At 43.2% G+C, this 17,471-nt stretch overlaps 1 long non-coding RNA gene across 1 annotated transcript; it reads left to right on the forward strand.

Annotated features, from left to right (window-relative positions):
* The first annotated feature begins 569 nt into the window (after positions 1-569).
* On the forward strand, positions 570-8,626 carry LOC119443977 (uncharacterized). The gene is made up of 3 exons (XR_005190391.2): positions 570-727; positions 4,477-4,522; positions 8,404-8,626. It is a non-coding gene; the product is annotated as an uncharacterized LOC119443977 (long non-coding RNA).
* Positions 8,627-17,471: the final 8,845 nt, after the last annotated feature.

Consider the following 17,471-nt stretch of genomic DNA (forward strand, 5'->3'; position numbering starts at 1 on the left):
AAAAGCACTTTTATGTAGGCCGTATTGAGCAATAAAATGTGTATCGGGAGTTTTTGGTGTTGCTCTACAATTTTCTCATCGACACTTTTCATCTAACTACAATATTTGAGAAGTTGATTATTTATTAGGACTAATTATGTAATTAGGCGTGATGGAAAAAGTAATCTGAGTATCTCCAAGCGATGGCGAGCAACATTATCTTGGTTCTGTCCAGATACGTGGCATTTTCATGTTTTTAAAGGCCGACTCAAGTTACGTGCGACACCAGGTATACTGTACATTGAAAGCGTGCGTCCTTAGAGTGGATTGTTAACCTAGGCATACAATCCACGCACGTGCCCGGACAGGCAGTGCCAATGACGCAGATTGCGTCAGTGATGTTAACAATAGAAAAGCTCGCAAAATAAAGCTGTAGTCACGTACACCTTTTTCTTTATTGTTGCGGTACTTAACTGTACAGCTGTGTGCTAGCGCTCTGTTTGTGCTTGAACCGGAAAATATGCTTACGGCCAGACGCACAGGTATTCCGATAACAAGAATGCAACGACTTTGCCAAAGGTCCTTGGCAGGCCGGTGTATTGTAATGTGAGAGTCTCTTATAAAAGGCGAAGGAAGAACACGAAGATGACATTTGTATTAGTGCATTGCACACTGTTTGCTGCTGGCCAGACATGAGTCTGCTCAGAACTGCTGTCTGCGTAGCGTTTGCTATTGTCTTCGTTTCAATGTACGTATGTTTTCACCTTCGCGCGCAAAATGATTCAGTTAATGAGGTCTTTGGTAAGAAATTGCGGTATCACGTGCTACGCAGTATGTATGACTGACTTTTACGAGGGACGCAACGTTGTGCACGCAGCCGTGGCATAACTGCACATGCCACCAAGAGCAGACTTAGCAACAATACGCGCATCTATACTGCGAATCTGTGTGTGAGTGTCGATTCGTACGGATGAAAGCAACTTTTGCAAAACATTTTCGAAAGCAAGTGCTTGCAAATGTCACGCTGATGTTATCAGCTACATTTCCCACTGTCCCCAAACTCTGCGTTACATGATCTTCATTGTTGACAGAAATGGGGAGTAAAGTGTCACAAAAATTTGCAGTTCCTCGCTTAATTAGGAGCGTTACAAATTGTCATTGAACCCTTGTGTTTTCGGTATTTCTAAACGTGGTACAACATTCCGTCGGTGTCCTCAGTGAACTAAGAAGCGAGGTTCCTCGTTTTTGCTTGGTGGAAGTAAGGGCCAAGTAATGGGTAAAGTGAGTAGGTTTATTGTGGCTTTTCCAAGTAATTACGTATGCGAGCGCCACGAAGCGTTATGAGTGTCTTACGGCCACGCAGAATTTTGTCCGTCTCCTCGGCAGAACAACTTATTTCACCAAGAATAAGTTTGCAGAAAATGGGAGGAAGGCTATGACAAATGTTTCTGCGAAGTTAAATGCGTGCGGGAAGCGTACTTCTTTAGCAAAAAAAAAAAAATGTCTGCAAATATTCAAAAGTGTTGCTTTGGGGTTATCCGCTATGTTTTCCAATAATTAAAATAGCTGATCAGGCTTTCGATGATCGGCCACTATGCTCGTTGCTATTGGTGCTTTGAGTGCAACCTGTTTTCTGGCCAAGGTTCACCCAGTGAAGGGTTAGTTTCGTGATTCACAGTTTCTTATACTGTGTTTTTGAACGTCACTAAAACGTGATATTATAGTAACTGAGGCATGTTGCTAGTTTGATAAAAAAAAGTATTTGTACGAACTACTTGCACGTTTACTTTCCAGTAGTGTCTGTGAGCTTGCGGCGCGGACAGCAACTGGTGGTTTAGTTTTACATGCGTTGTGGTATTTATTTTTTGTTGCTAGGTGTTGCGCCGTACCTTGAGCAATCAAGGCGGGTCTCTGGGTGGAGGCCGCGGCTCTAATAGAATTCCGTTTCGCCGGGGCTGAGCTTCTTAGGGTGAAGGACTGCGATCAGAGTTCCGTCCGCACATTCCACAACTTCGGGAATCTTGCCGCGTCAAGGAAGCTTTCTTTGACTGCGGCTTTCTTATGCGCCGTGGAGAGTGATCTCGCCCAAACTTTCTCTTTTTCCTCAACCGTAATGACCCTAGCGATGGCTGTAACGATGCGACTGACCCGCCGTGGTTGCTTAGTGGCTATGGTGGTGGGCTGCGATGCACGAGGTCGCGGATCGAATTTTAGCCACAGCGGGCGCATTTCATTGGGGCGAAATGTGAAAACACCCGTGTACTTAGATATAAGTGCACGTTGAAGAATTGGATTGAACAGAGGTGGTCCAAATTATTCTGGAGTCTCTCACTACGGCGTGCCTCATAATCAGATCGTCGTTTTGGCACGCAAAGCCCCGTAGTTTTTTTGACGATACGACTGACCGACGGTTGGGAAAGGCCAATCGCTGCTTCATTTCAGAGGCAGTGCTGAAAACAACCCGTTACAAAGTGCATATGGAAGCTGCACTACGCTGCACACGCTAGCACAACGCGAAAGACGAAGCACGTAACTGACACACTAATACAACGCGCAAGACAAAGCACGTAACTGAATCGTCACCGAGTCAAATCAGCGCGTACAGCGCGTCGTAATTGCAGCCTCCGCGATCAACTTCAGAAACATTTTCAGAGCTAATTGCGGAGGCCACGCTCAGCTGTGCTGAGTACGGTGAACGCCACCTAAGGCGTTGGTAGTGCTTCTTGATGCCAGCGTCCCTTCGAATGCTGGCATCGAGGCGTCGTAGCGCTGAGACCACCGAAGCGTTCACTGTCGGTGCGCGTTAGTGTCATAATGCAGTACTTCTCTTTTCTGCTCGTAGGCGGCGGCACCGCCCCGAGCAAGAGCGCGGGTACACGGAGGAGTGTTAGATATATAAGGCGCGTCTGTGTAGCTCTCTACAAATGCGTTTGTGGCGCAATGGGTTAAACGCTCGGCGATCTATCGTCGCGAAAAAATTTGGAGGTTAAACTTCGCTTTTAAGAGTTGAATGCGATGACATTCAAAGATCCCTGGCTGCTTATCAAGCTTTCCGCCAACTGAATTATGTTTTCTCGTATATTCAAATTACAATCCGGTGCTATCACGCTTTCTTGCCCATGTCAACGCCACTAAAGCTTGTGGTCAGAGATATTCTTCTAGCTCGTCGCACATCCATCGCACTGTGTCTTTGGAGAGCCTAAAATACCCTCGGAATTCTCCCTCGCTCATGTCCAACGCGTCGCGCCATTGCCTCTCGTCAGGTTGCTGTCTCTCACCAACGCTAGCCAGCAACACAACCCAAGCAGCCGTCTGGTGCCTCTGTCTCGTCACGCTGGCCAGCCTGAGACTAGCGCGCGGCCACTGTTACCTTAGCACCACTCTTGATCATTCTCGCGACCGTGCGCGACCATCGAACGAACCACCTGTCAGCGGTTCTGTTCGTAGCAGACGACGGGTTTGCTTTCCAGGTGATTGACAACGTGTGGCGCGACAACAAAATATGTTATCACGCCCTCCACATATTATGACAACGAAATGCCGTCCAATGACGTTTGTGCGAGCGAACCTGTTCCAAAGCGAACCGTCACAGAAAACGACCTTTGGATGGAAATTATTGTAACCGTTCCTGCCGGCAAGTTCTTGCAGGTATTTGAGCACACCACCACGCAACAGTTTTTCTTCGACGTGTTTTAAAGCTTTGGATCTTACACACATGCTACAGGTGTTGGGTCTTCCGTCCCGAAAACATGAATCAAACTGACAATCACGAGCAACGAAGCAGAAAACTGCGGCGGGCAGCTGCCTCCTTTCCAGCGCGCACTAAGCAACGCCGCCACCCGTGGCGCGTCCGTCGGCGCGTATTACGCATAAAGATTTAAGGCTGGATGTACGTCGATATGTTCGCTTGCCAGCAATCTTCTGATTCTGGGTTTGACATGTAACTAAGCAAACGAGACCTAGGTTGGGCGTAATTGAAGTCATACAGCGTTGTGCACTCCTCTCTTCATGCTCGGCGGTGCAGCACGTGTCAGCAATTAACGCCAGCTGCAAGGTGAAACGATTTGGACACTTCTGCATCGTCTAGGCGTTTTGGCTGCTCAGTAGAAAGACATCATTCTTGTTCCCAAATGTATTGAAACGCATTTGCAATTTATGAAATAAACAGTCATTCCAACAAACTACCTCAAACCTTAAAATTTCGCAAGCTTCGTCTACTGTTAAATATGTTTTTGATGCTTGTAAGTCCGCCTTATAATGTACACGAGTTCAGTTCCATGTAGCGGACGAACTATCACGACAGACGTGTTTTTGTGTCGTGATTGCTTCCTGGCATTAGCACCACCTAATTGAAAAGTGAGGTGTGCTCTGGAAAAATACTATACAGTCTTCGCAATATATACCAACTTGTATTTGTACTGCTTATTGGGTAGGTAACGTATCTTGACACGAGTAGCTTATTCTGATGGAGGCACGTTCTTTTTTTCTATTTGTCAGGCCCCAAGAATCCAAGGCAACAGCAGGTCAATATTGCAACCGAACGGTGAGCAATTCTCTTTTTTTTCGTAGCATACATCGATAACTCATTTTGTCGCAAGAATAATGGCCTGGCGCTTTATAAAGAAATTCGGAAAATGATGACCAGAACTACGAGACAGTTGGAAATAAGACAGTTTTTCTATTTGGTAGTTTCACTTTTATATCAGAGAACTTCCCTAAATAATCGTGGCGATCGATAATTATTAATTGAGATAAACTCCAAAAATGAAGGTTAATTTCTGATACGAAATAATCTGTTTAAAACTTGTTTTTTTTTCATACATTCAAGTGATGCTTCACTCGGTGTCAATGCGGATAGGGTCATTGACTTGGAAGAAAAAGATTACGAGCGGCTGCTGGTGATGCGGTGGCTGAAAGGAATAGCCATCGTTCGACCTAAAGGTGTACAGTACCGGTTAGCGCGTTAAAAACGGCCAGTGCGACTGCCTTATTTATATTTATTGTTGTACAAATGGCAGCTATAGAAAAATCAGAAAGGGTCTCGATATGACGTCACGTGCATTTGAAAAATACGCGTCCTCTCCACTAAGCCACCGACGCGTAAGATCCAGCTTACAAAGATTTCTCTAGCTCAACGTAGGGACTTCCATGACAGTTGCTCATATTAAGCATTTACAACTTACGCTCACGAACTTCCTCAATACTGTAAAATGCACGCTGAAAACTCATCTCGAGCACAAGTTGTTTCTAGAGAATGTATCGGAATTTCGAAATCTGCTGCCTTCCTCGGTCCTTATCTCAGTTTACGTGTTACTCTTCAGCTGCACACTGAATTAAAGGTTCCCTGCCGTACAGTACGACTAACGTTTAAAAGAAACAGCTAATTCGTATTCAGACATTTTCTATGAATGAGACAGGGAATAAAAGTCAGGAAATTACGTTTTCTTGTTTGGATGTCTGCCTAATGTGTTATATGAGCCACTTTGTGATGTAGCTGAAGATATGTGGCAGTCATAACGCATTATTACCAGCTTGGTGTTTTTGTTAAAAATACATCATACTGTGCAAGGCTCACTATATGAAGACATTGACAGCATATCGTGCTTTTGACGAATACGTTGTGTGAGTTGTTTGTACTGCATTTAGTGCGGCTTCTTCGTTGTGGCTCCAATCCACGCTGTGAAGGTGGTTGGACAGCGAAGCTGTAAACGACACCCACAACGCTTACAAACTGTGACGTCACTTGATTTCACACACGTGGCTCCACAAAGAGTGAAAGCAGAGACATGTGAAATGTACTTAACCGCACCCTTTATTATTTCACAACGACATCCCATTCACACTGTTCTCTTGGCGTCGTTACTTTTCGTGGTCTACCCATGGTAGCCTGGAATGAACTGAATGAGTTGCTAGACCACGATGACGTCACTACATGATTTCTATGCTGTTGGGTAGTTATTCACTCAAAGCAGTTTACGCAACCGTAATCTTTACCGGGAAACACACGCAGGAGAAGGAACGCTGTAAACGACACCCACAACGATTACCCATTGTGACGTCACTTAATTCACTCACGTAGCTCTACAAAGAGGGAAACCAGAGACACTGGTTTAACGGAGGTTTTGAATGACGTCAACCCTTTTCGAAGCAGCTGCAAACTTAATCTGTTCTGGAACGTGTCGGAGGGTGTTCCCATTGTTCACACGCGCATTTTCATCCATCATGTGGTTTTGATGCTTGTTTTGTGTTTTTTCTTCTGAAAACGAGTGCTCAGCTGTATGGTGTATGCCTGGTTTAATAGGAGATATGTTATTTGTATTCAATTTTTTGCCTAGTGTTTTTTGCTGACGCTGACACATAAATTTCCTTGCCTGGTAGAGGTATACTGCTTCGCGGTAAAATTCATATTTAAGTTGTACAAGGTAGGCAATAAATGGCGTGCATGAGCACAGTCTGCCGAACCACTTCGTCAATATAAATAATACAACCCTACTAGAATCTTAAATTTCGGTTGAAACATCCTCCACATTATGGCTTGCTTCTTAGTTACTAACAACACATTTTATATTTCATATCATTCCAGACAATCCCAATCAATTGTACGTACATCCCTTTCAAACCAATTAACGAATTGTTGTTAATATTCCCTCATCATATCCCTGCTTTCGATGTGCGTCATTACGTTCCCCTGGTCCTTACCCTTCTGTAGCACCATGCACTAAACAATCATTCAGTCTCATCTTGTCGACCTACCTTAGTATATTAGCACAGAACTATACTTCACTGGCTGGCCCTTGCGCCAATAAAAACCACATATTATTATACGTCACTGGAGGATACCTTGCCCAAGAACATTTTTTTGTACCTCTTCGAATAATTTAGAGTGACTTGTTATACCCGCCGTGGTTGCTCAGTGGCTATGGTGTTGGGCTGCTGAGCATGGAGTGGCGGGATCGAATTCCCACCACGGCGGCCGCATTTCGATGGGGGCGAAATGCGAAAACACTCGTGTACCTAGATTTAGGTGCACGTTAAAGAACCCCAGGTGGTCCAAATTTCGGGATTCCCCACTACGGTGTGCCTCATAATGAGATCGTGGTTTGGCACGTAAACCCCATAATTTAATTTCATTAGAATGACTTGTGTGAAATATGTTTTCGTGCAGAAATGCTATCTAAGTTCGTCTTTTTTCTTAGTCAGTTAGACAAGAGTGTTATCATTATCACGCCTTGTCGAATGTTTGTCATCTACCGGTATGTATGAAAATCACCAGTTATTGCCTAGTTTCAGCGGATTGTCCAGAAAGGAAGACGTACGATGCAGATTCATTGATAGCGCTAAATTATAATTAAAGCGCATGACATGGTTGAGCTGAATGTAGTTGTTGCTCTGATTCTTCGCTCTCTCCTGTCATGTGACAATACCAAGCGTATGGTAACTTTCAAGCTGCATCGAGCAGCATCTTGAACATCGTCCTCTCTCCCTGTCTTCATTGTGAGAGGTATAAAGCTGAAAGTTTAATTGTCCCAGTAAGTCGGCTGCAGGATATCTTGAAATCAAATTGATGTTTTCGCATGACTTCATGTTACATTTTTCAATATTGGCAATACATGTTCAAGAACGCTGGTAGTTGTTTTTCAGTGTATGCATAATTTTTGGTTGCGGTCACTTTGGTTGCGGTTCCTTCTTGTTTTCCGCACCATGTCAGTTTATCACTCGTTATGCTGTTCCGGTCCCCTTCCGTAGCCCATATTTGTGTCTTCACTGTCTCACAGGCCGGACAGCTTGCTGCTACACGCTGTCCCACCGGTATTCTATGTTGTTAACATAGAGGTGTTCGTCTCTGTTGAATGTGATTCCGTTAAATTTGCTTGCGAAAACAGAATAAGAAACCGAGGTATTGCCTAGTTTCAGCAGATTGTCCAGAAAAAAAGACGTACGATGCAGATTCATTGATAGCGCTAAATTATAATTAAAGCGCACGACGTGGTTGAGCTGAAAAAACATATCTAAGTTTATTTACAGCGGTGTGTATCAGTCCTCTTCATTATTCTAGCAGGCATATTCCTATAGCGTGATAGGGACAAAAGCACGAAAACTCTTGAATGTTTTCATATCTTTGATACTGCTGATTTGTACCCATAATCATGTAGGTCTAATTGTTTAGGTGCGAGAGGTCACGGCACAAAAGAAATGTTTCGCGTATAATGAAATAGTGGAAAAGCTGTAACTATATAACTAAGCACTGTGTAATCAATTGCAGTTAATGACAAATTAGTTGCTGACGTGTCGATCTTCACATCACTTTGTCGAAAGGCGTGTTTTCAGCAGAGAATGACATGCAAAAATTCCATGCTAATCTTCGAGTGGTGGTCGAATTTCCAGTAAGTGCCCAATTTTGCAGTTGTTTTATATCTCTTGCAGTGTCGCGTTAACGACGATGGCAGCAAGACTGCGTGCCCTCATGGGTGCACTTGCAAAGTGAACCAAGACATGCCTTGGCTCTCGACTTATGGTCCTGGAAGGTGCTTCAGCATGTGGTAGCCCCTGACATCGTTTATTCCGTCGGCATACCTGTAAAATACATATTTGATGGAATAAATGTTTATTCGTAAATAAAAGGCCGCTCTGCGGAAAGGTCATAAAAAAGTAATGTGATACAAAGGGCAAATTGATGCTTGTTGCTCCTTATGCTCGTACCTCAGCCGCATAGGAATAAACCCTCGAAGGAATATCAGCGGATTGTTTACAAAGCCGGCTGCCGGAAGGGATGCTTGATAACGTTGCTCCGGTGGCGCGACAGGTGAAATGGGTGGTTTATTAACCAGCGCGTATCAAGGTGAAGCTCCAATATTTTTTTCTCGCCGAACTCAAGTGTTAGAGTGGGGCTTTACAATCCAACACTAAATGCTAAACATCGAAATCGGGAGCGTTGCGAATGATTGCGACCACGTGCCAAATTCATAAAGCGCAGCGCCCACTTTCTCTGCTCATCGAGAATGTCGTAGAACCTACGGCAGTGTTGTGATTGTACCTACGTTTTTTTGGCTGCATTTAGCAGCTTTTGCTGCTGTTTAGCGACAGTTCTTTTTTAATTAAGCAGCCAGTGACGATTTAGCGACGTGATAAAAGAATTGGCGACTTTTAGTGCGTTCGCAGTTAGGAAAGTCGCTCCGAAAATAGCCTTATTAAACTCAGGTTATCACTGGAGAAGCTAGATGTGAGAGGCCGAAATTGTCTGCGCGACGAGTGGGCTCTGTGACCATGATGAAGAGGTTGTTTTCATAGGATTCACAGTATGCTCACAAAATGTTCTTTTTATTTGATTTTTTATGAAACCCATTTTAATGGGTACTATCGCTCCGGGTTCTGCACTTTTCCAAAATAGGTTGGATTTTATTTGTGGAAGTCATAATGCAGCAGCTATAAACAATAAGATAGATCGACTGTAGAAAGGGGTATGTTTTGGAGCGGCTGGGCTTGCTCACTTGAACCTGAACACTCCGCTTCCTTATCGCGCCAGTTTTGGGCAAATCAGTTCTGCGTAAGAGATTTAAGGTAGAGCAAAGGGGGAAAGCGTAGTATTGAGCTGCCTAAATTTCAGATAATTATCATCGCCGCATCAACATGCGTCTTGCAGAATTTTGGTATGATTTCTAGAGCGCCGAAAACTAGAAATTTTTCTTGCTACGATGCCAGTGTCAAAGCAAAAAAAGATCCCCAGCCCTGCTTTGTCGAGAAAATTGGAGTAAGCGAAGCTTGTCGTGTGTGTATCTGACTTTCGATCGTCAGGGTAACGTAATGTTCACGACATGTTACGGTAATAAAACATAAACGTTTTTTAAATGTATACATCGAGGGAAGGAAACGTACAACGCAACGGAAGGAAAATATGCACGAAAGGGAAACAAAAGTAGAGGGAAAGGGAACTAAAAGTAGTTGGAAAGGGAAGGGAAGGTAGTAGGTGAAGTACACACATGACTCCCATTTTGTCGACAGGGGAAGGGCTGGTGATTTTCTTTCTCTCTCTCTCTCTCTCTCTTCCTTTTTCTTTGTACCTTTCTCTCTATCTCTCTCTCTCTTTCTTTCTTTTTCTTTCTTTTTCTCTCTTTCTTTCTCTCTCCCTCTTTCTATCTCTCTCGTTACTTATTTCTTTCTCTCATTGTGTCTTTCATTCTCTATTTCTTTCTCTCTATCTATCTTTCTTGTCCCTGGTATGTGCCATTGAGCTTGGGGTCTTTCATCAGAATCACCAGGATCAGCCCACTTTTCAGCGTGACACCACCTCCACCGCCGAAACTTGTAAGCCTATAAAGCTTCGCTTAAAAAAAAACTTGGTGGTCAGAATGAACATGGTTGCTAAAAGCAACGAGAGCGCTATTTTGCGTCCTGCGTTCTATGAGCTTCCGAGATTGACTGTAATTGTGACGTGTGCCGCTTCGATATTGTACGCTGATTACCGCTTACATATTCTTCTTCCTTCCTTCCTTCCTTCCTTCCTTCCTTCCTTCCTTCCTTCCTTCCTATTTCTTTAAATCCCATTTCCTTTTCCTCAATGCAAGGTAGTTAACGCAGTCTTTTTCCGGTTAACCTCCATGAATTTCCTTTCTTTCTCTCTCTCTCTTGCTCTGGCTCTCGGCGGGAGATGTATAATCATCTGTTATACTAGTAATATTTAAGGGGGTTCAAATAAGAAAACTACAGAATTGGGTGGAATAAGTATATTCGATATAAGCTACTTTCAAATATTTAATCGAATGTGAAATATTTTCTCATTTCTACACAAAATGCAAGTCTTGCGGGGAATCTGTATGGCGAAAAAGAAAACATACGCAGTGATTGTTATTTCGTGATTTGATACGTATATGTATTGATGCTCGCAAACGAATGCCTCCAAGCTAGGGAGCCTGTAAATGGGAAACAAGTGCTTTCGGTTATCTAGAGCACCATGACAACGACAGTAATCACAGAAGGAATGCACGTAGACTGCAGTGTTTGCTGAAGAAGAGAAATGGGATAATACAGCGCCTGCCATTTTATAAAGGTACAGAAACGCCGCACCGTTGACTGGTCAAACAATAATTTGATTTGCCAAATTCGAGAGAACAAATCGAGACTTCAATTTGTCAAGCAGAAGTTATATTTATTTATTTATTCAAAATACCCCCAAAGGCCCTCATTATGAGGGCATTACATGGGGGGGAGTCACAGGCACATGGTCATAGATTATACATCATAGTAAAGAACAAGACAATATAACAAAAATAATAATAGAGTGATACAAAGGTAATATACAAAATGAGTCACAATTATTTCAGAGAAAACATTAGTACATCTTAGGAGTACATAAGGCAACTGCAATGAAAAGCAAAACAGCAAAAAACATCGAAAACACTGTAAAAGTCCCAAGATAATAATATTAAGATTAGTTGACAAGTCGTGAGCGAATTAAATTTTGAAACTTAGTCAAGTCAGGTTCCGTGGCAATGTCTGATGGTAAGGCGTTCCACTCAGTTATTGTGCGCGGTAAGAATGAATAATGGAATGACTGGCAGTTAATGCGTTTGAATTTGTATTGATGGTCACGACGTGGAAAGATAACTTGTGGTGACTGAAAGAAATCATCATGAAGTGATGGATGATGATAAAGCTTATGGAAAAGTGATAGACGAGAAATTTTACGGCGAAGTGCTAAGGTGTCCAACTCAGCTTTATTCTTTAATGAGGTGACGCTGGTGTTACGTGAATAATCTGAAAAAATGAAACGTGCAGCACGGTTTTGCAAGGCTTCGATGTTACTGATGATATAAGTTTGTTCGGGATCCCAAATGGCAGACGCGTATTCTAGTTTAGGACGGATTAATGTTGTGTACGCTAGTTTTTTAACATGCATTGGGGCTTCTTTTAATTTATGTTTAATAAGTCCGAGAGTGCGGTTAGAAGAGGCAAGGGTAAGATTAATATGATTATTCCATGATAAATTTGACTGAAGATTGATGCCAAGGTACTTGTAAGTTGTGGCGAGTTCCACAGCATTGTTATCGAGAGAGTAGGTGGTTGGAATTCGTGGCCTATTGGTGAAAGACAAGATTTAGTTTTGGAAACATTTAGTGGCATTAACCAATTAGAACACCATGCACTTATTGCCTCCAGGTCAGTTTGTAGTAAGTGATTATCAGTGTTACTTGTTACACATCGATAAAGTACACAATCATGTGCAAATAGTCTGATTTTGGATAACACGTAACTGGGTAAATCATTAATATAGATTAGAAAGAGTAAAGGTCCAAGTACGCTGCCTTGTGGAACTCCAGGCGTAACATCAGCATGAGATGAGTTAGAATTGTTAACTGATGTAAACTGAGTTCTAGATGAGAGAAAATCGGTGATCCATGCAATTATAGTAGGGTGAATGTTAAGCTGTGAAAGTTTAAGTAACAACCTATGGTGTGGAACACGATCAAATGCCTTGGAAAAATCTAAAAATATTGCGTCAACTTGAAACCCAGCGTCTATCAGTGCATGTATGTCGTTAATAAATCCGGCTAGTTGGGTTTCGCATGAGTAGCCCTTGCGAAAACCGTGCTGATACTTGAAAATAATGTTATGGTCTTCAAGGAAGTTGATGACTTGAGTGTGTATTATATGTTCGAGTAATTTACAAATAGTACTGGTTAAGAAGATGGGACGATAATTGAGCGGACAAGCACGATCACCTGATTTGAAAATGGGTATTATTTTAGCTATGCGCCAGTCATTAGGAATACTGCCTGTTGATAGTGACTGGGAAAATAGAGCGGTTAACATAGGACAAATACTATGCGATGTATTCTTTAAAAATCTATTATTGAAGCCTAGATGGTCGGCGCTAGATGACGTTTTAAGATTGCTTAGTAAAGCTAAAACACCAGACTCACTGATGACTACCTCGTGCATTGTGATTCCTACTAACGCCTTTAAAGTTGGCAATGAGTTAACGTTTTCATGAGTGAAAATTGTTACAAATGTATCATTAAGAAGTTGAGCACAGTCTGAATCGGGGATAGGAACTCCATGAGGATCAGTAAGACTGATGTCAGTGCGAGTTACAGGATTTACAACACGCCAAAAGCGACGAGTATTATTTTTTAGCATGGATGGTAAATCATGAGAAAAAAAGTTATGGCGAGTAGACTTTAGCAATGCCTTATAAGCCTTTTCGCACGCTTTGTGTTTGTCATAGGCACTCGCGAGACCAGTCAGTTTTGTCTGCCTGTACAGTCTCTTCTTTTTGTTATTAAGCCGCCGAAGCATGTTGGTAAACCAAGGAGAGCTATTTTTGCAGGAAATGGCTAACATAGGAATGAATGTGTCTGAGAGAACTGAGGTTGGCTTTAAAGAGGGCCCAGTTCTGTTCAATGGAGCGTGCATGGAAATTGAGCAGAAATTGATCGGAAAATGTTGGTAATTCATTGTTAATTGCGTCGAAATTGGCTTTACCGTAACATCTTATTTTCTTTTTGGTAATTGTTCTTTTGCTCACACAAAAGTTAATGCATCCAGTTATAACATCATGATCTGCGATGCCTTCTTCATGAGTTATGTCGGAAAATATATCAGGATTGTTAGTTAAAACTAGGTATATTGTATTGGCAGAAGTTTCAGTGGATCGTGTTGGCTGACTGATAAGTTGGGTTAATGAAAAGTCAAGACAAGTGCTCAGAAAAGAATGTGCGGCCGCATCCGTGGCCGATACCGAGAGTGACGACCAATTGATATTCGGAAAATTGAAATCGCCAAAAATGATAATTACCGACCTCGGAAAAAGCGCGAACACCTCGCTCAGCACCCGATGATACTCATCGGAAAACGCGCCAGACATGTCGGGTGGACGGTAAAAAACGCCAATGATCACACTAAATGCAGTACCCTTCAAGTAAATCCAAGTACATTCAAGAAAAGAATCGATAATGATGGGTGCGGCAATGAATTCTTCCTTTATCGCGATGAGCACACCGCCCCCTCTACGCTGTTGTCTATCACATCGAAAAAACTTGAAAGTGGATTCACTCGTAAAGATGCTGTTATAGTGAATGGTGTCGTTAAGCCAGGTCTCGGTAAGTAACACTAAAGACGCCTGGGATGAATCGATGAGCGATGAGAGTGCAATACCATTAGCGACAAGACTTCTAGCAATGGTGTATAAAAAGGAATCTTTTTTGTCAGTGCGACAATCCAATTTTACGGGTAAACTGGTAGATGAACCTGAGCCTAAGGAAACGAAGGAGGAACATCATTTATCCCTGCGCCGGGAAGCAAGAACAGCCTGGCCTTCATTGGTGTTCCACTCGTAAACGTCATTGTTCAAATGCAGTTTGTTGAAAACAAGACGTACTCGATCCCCGTCTTTCTTCATAGTTCGCGAGAACTGGAGAAGCTTTCGTCGCTTCTCGCGAACTGTTTCCGAGTAATCTCGCGAGATGCTCAGGCTGGTGTTTTTCAACTTAAAGCCGCGGCTCAGAACCAGTTCGACTTCCTTCTCATTGAAGAATTTGGCTATGATAGGCCGCTTCTTCTCCGACGAAAAGCAGCCCACACGATGTGCTATCGAAATTGACGTCACGGTAAGCCCAAGTTTTTCGGTACAGAAATTATTTACGAGTCGTTCTGACTCTTCTCAAGTTTCAGACTTCGCCGAATCTGTTATGCCATAAAAGAGAGCGTTAGACCGCCTAGAGCGATATGTCCCGTTCCATCGCAAAAGAACTGGTGCCTTTTCGAAAGAAACATAGCTCTCCTGTAGCTAAATAGTTGGAAGAATTCGTCATTTGCTGCCGTTTCTATCCATCGAAGCATCGAAGTGTTGTTTAGAGCGTTTAATATTTGAACAGACTCCAATATTTGAAAATTAGGTAAAGTGATGTTTCGAATTGAATACGAATCAAATAACTGGGGCCATTCGAAAGTTTGACTATTCTCACCCGCAAGATCATTTCGTTGTAGTGGCGTTTACTGTATAGGCGTTTGACCATAACTGCCATTATTCTCATGCTGGCTGAATCGCTGTGCTTCAGCTGCCAGACCCGTTATCGCCATGGTTTCCTGCATTAATTATTGTAGGTGTGGCTCCCTAATTACGTGCACACGCATCGCATTCGCAACAATCATCGTGCACATGCGCAATGTGGTATGGCACGTTGAACGGATGCACAAAAAAAGTATTTTGATTTACTTAAAACTCTCGTCATTTGACTAGCGTTGTGCTCATTGCTTACCACGATGCTGGTATCAAACGCAATGTATACCGCCTATTGGTTTTAGCTTGCCGCCAAAATATTATCTAGATATGTAAGTCATTTAGCTGTACCGTACAATAGGTGTCGTTGTACAGACGGTACCGGGGGCGACTATCACGCCACAATACCAACCGGTCGGATCACCATGTGGACCCACGGGCAGGAGTAATGGACACCAATGAGTGATTTGCTCCTCACTGAAAGCCCGTCGATACCATCGCCCGTGTTGTCATGATGGCCGTTGAGAGTGGGGCTGTTGCGGTGCGAGTCGTAGCAATTCGTATGCCACTAGGCGCTTTTGCATTTCAAAGCGCAATTGTCCCGAGACTCGTCATTGTCCCTGTCCAAGGTGGAGAACCTCACGTTATTGATGTAGGTTAAAGCGTCCCAGCCTGAAAGTTAATAAACAAAAGAATGCGCATCATTACCCTCAAAACTATTCCGAAGCGTAATAGTCGCAGCTTTTTCACTCAATCACGGACATTACCTGGCAATATTCGCTCCAAACTGAATGCCTGCTCCTTGTTCCGTGGCGCACTCCTACGAATACCTGCTGCACCGTAGCACATTTTTAGCGATATCCAAATGTGAGTATTGCTTCTTTCTTGCTTTATATGTTTAAACCTTGAAACAATATTGATGATGGCTAGAATAAACGGCTGGCTCTGGAAGGAGGGGGAAACATTTGAGCAGTATTGTCAATACTCACCGCTAAACCGTTACATCCTTGCGGGATTTCTTGAAAAGGCACCATAAACCGTGGTGATTCTAGAGTGCAGTAGAACCACTCAAACAACATAATTTTGCCAACAGATATAACTCGTTCTTTTACTTTGTTGATCTAAATGCATCTGTCACTGCTTCCATCCTAACCATTTTTCGGTGGACTTAAACATCTCGTTTTTTATTTGCCAAATGGGTATAGGCTCTAGATACGTAGGCTGCTACTGTAAACATAAATGCATTTCTATGAGAATTGCTGTCTTTGATTTAGTTAAGCTGCACACGGGGGCGTGTTATCTAATTCGTCTGTCGTATAATAATTTTGTAAATATATGTAAGATTGGTGCGCCCACCTCGAACAACTTCCTTTATTGAAATAAAAAAAAACATCGTCGGCCCTTTCCCTACCGGAAAATGGGGGTAAGCGAAGCTTGTCCTTGGTGCACCTTGCGTTTGACGGTTATGTTTCTTATGAGTAACTTTACCGTGATCAAGGGAAGGTCAGGTGATCTGCTCGGCGTTGGCGGAGTGCCGCATTTTCAGCGGCTCGCACCGTAGGATCGGCCCGTCGACGACGCGCCCTTTCACGGGCGATCTCCCATCAGCACTCGGCGTGAGCTGCCTGTTGTTCGGTGGTACGCACAATGCGCGGTCGACCCATCGGTTTTGCGAGACTGAACTGAACTAACTAAGTGGTTCATTTGGAAAAGGAAAGGTTGGCGCTATCTTCTGCAGCCCTTGAGGGAGAATGAACTGAATGAAGACAAGGTGGGGGCAGCGCGCGCCAAGCCCTTTCCTGCCCTTTCTCTCGCCGGCGGAAGCGAAACGGCTCTAATTGGCTGCGCACGTGGCACCCTGCCTAATGACTGACGCTCCGGCGCCGGCGAGCCGCGCTGGAATCTCTCAGAGCGACTTGGTTTTTCGCGTACGATGACGGCGACACGATCAGGCAATACAAGCTTTGCTTGAAAACGCGTTGAAGGCTTGTGCTAGCGGAATCATCATATTCAACCTGTCATATCAGATGTCGTATCGTACGCAAAAACGACCAAAAATTTATGTCGGAAAAAATATATATTGTCAGTTAAAGGAAAACCTTGAGTCACACACAAGTTTCTATCAACCAGTGTTGCCAGGTCGGACGAGGCGGCGTAGCCCAAAGTTAGAGAAAGTGTAGCCCAAATGCAGCCAAACACAAAAAGAGTGCAAAATATTTCGTAGCCAAATATAGCCATTTTTATTCGCAGTTTAATTTGTATATAAATTTTCACATTCAATTACGGCAATCCTTTTTTGCCCAACCCATTCTAACCAATATCCTTGCCGCCGTGACCGTTGACATCACGCTTGCGCAAAGAACACTCTTTTTTGGTTGGCCCCGGAAGCTCTCAAGTTCCAGCGAATCGTTGCAGAGGGCGAATTCATAGTGTTTTTATTTTATGACAGATAATACTAAGTTACTATTTTTAGTTATATACAGTAATAATAACTACG

Source organism: Dermacentor silvarum, chromosome 3 (genome assembly GCF_013339745.2).
Source record: "Dermacentor silvarum isolate Dsil-2018 chromosome 3, BIME_Dsil_1.4, whole genome shotgun sequence".
NCBI classification, from domain to species: Eukaryota; Metazoa; Arthropoda; class Arachnida; order Ixodida; family Ixodidae; genus Dermacentor; species Dermacentor silvarum.